Genomic DNA, 1,789 nt, shown 5'->3' with positions numbered 1-1,789 from the left:
CTTCCACCCAACCGAGCTGAAGTGTGTGCGACTGTCCGTGTCCACGCTGTATGGACAAGTGGTGACGGAGCTCATTGTGGTAAGCCGTATTCCAGCAGAGCCTTCTTTATCAGGCTCGATACCACAACTCACAGATAGGCTCTTTGGCAATTTCTGAATAAGAAAAACATATCAATTAATAAGTAGCTTCTCACATACTCTTGCAAATATATTTCTACTAAGTATAGGTTTCTACACTATCAAAAACAATACTACATTTCTACTAAGCTTGAATTCTACTAATAAGTATGGATCGGATAGTAAGCATGACATCGATCAGACCGTAAGCATGTCTGGACTCTAGACTAATTAAGCATGTCATCGGCTAGCTTCTACACACCATATCATTGGACTCTACACTAAGCATATCATCGGATTCACTAAGCATATCGTTGGACTCTACACTAAGTAACCATGTAATCGGATTCTACACTAAGTATAACATACCATAACATGCCGATCAACCATGGTACTTGTCAGGAGGGTCACGAATGGCTCCCCGACAAAGTTAGCACGTGGCGGAATTATGTCCCATAGGTTGCACACCTCCTCCTCGCTCAGCCTTATTCTTTGAGTATAGATCGATTCATCAAGTGGGTCCTCATCATTCTCATCCGTGTTGAGATAAATGATGGCCAGCTTTGGTCTTTCTGCTCTGAAGGAAAAGCTGATCCACTCACCACCAGTGATACCCATGTGGGAGATGAAACGGTTCCATCCATCTCCTCCCATCTATGACATATTTCGTCCTTTCTTGACCTCCATAGTGTAGGGGCCCCCAGTAGCCTCAAAGGTCACCATGTCTCCGGTAAGCTTGTCGAATTCCAACCTCACATTGCATGGGACGATCTGTGTATACACAGTGATATATACACAATGCATTAATGCCAATAACACTAAAAGCAAAATAGTTGTTACATGTTTCCTATATTTTGTTACCGCCACAGGAAAAAAACTCGGCTGGAAGTAGATGCCGAACAACGTGCCAGTTGCAAGGCTGCTAGCGCATCTTGACTTGCACTCGAGATGGTAGTGGTGGTGGTGGTGGTGGTGTTGCCATTTTGCTAAAGCAATATTAGAAAAGGATTAACGATCCACTTTAGAGGAAAAATCCGGCATGACCTTTGCTCAAAAAGGATATATCGAGCGCCTGAAATTTGCCGGAACAAAAATTAATCAACACCCCGGCAAAACATAGGCCACTCGAAGTTGTTACGCAAACATGGTCACTTGGGCAAGCACATATCCTATTTGAGCAACACTAGATATACATGTTTATATCTACATAAGATGAGCAATTCTTGAGCAACACTAAATAAACTAGTTGTACTAAAAATTCTACATCATCATCTATTCAAAATGTTCTATACCTAAAACATCTACATCATCATCTATTCAAAATGTTCTATACCTAAAACATCTACATCATCCACTATTACTATTTCTTTTACTAAACCCTAAAAATATGCCCTAAGTTCAGAATATAACAAGTATAGAACATTTTTTTAAATTCTACCAACTAAAAATTTCCATTACTAAAATTTCTAATCAAAAGACCTAAAATTTCCTGTTCTATTCAAAACACCTAAAATAGGCTAAAAAATATTCTATTACAAAACCTACATTCTACAATGTCTACATTATAAAATCCACATTTAAACTACCTACATTCTACAAGAACAGAGAGAAGGGAGGGAGGAAGGGTAGGAACGAGGGAAGGGGGAGGGGTAGGAAGGAGTGAGGGAGGAAT

The sequence above is a fragment of the Triticum dicoccoides genome, chromosome 3B (assembly GCF_002162155.2).
Source record: "Triticum dicoccoides isolate Atlit2015 ecotype Zavitan chromosome 3B, WEW_v2.0, whole genome shotgun sequence".
NCBI lineage: Eukaryota > Viridiplantae > Streptophyta > Magnoliopsida > Poales > Poaceae > Triticum > Triticum dicoccoides.
Note: the sequence above shows the minus strand (reverse complement) of the source record.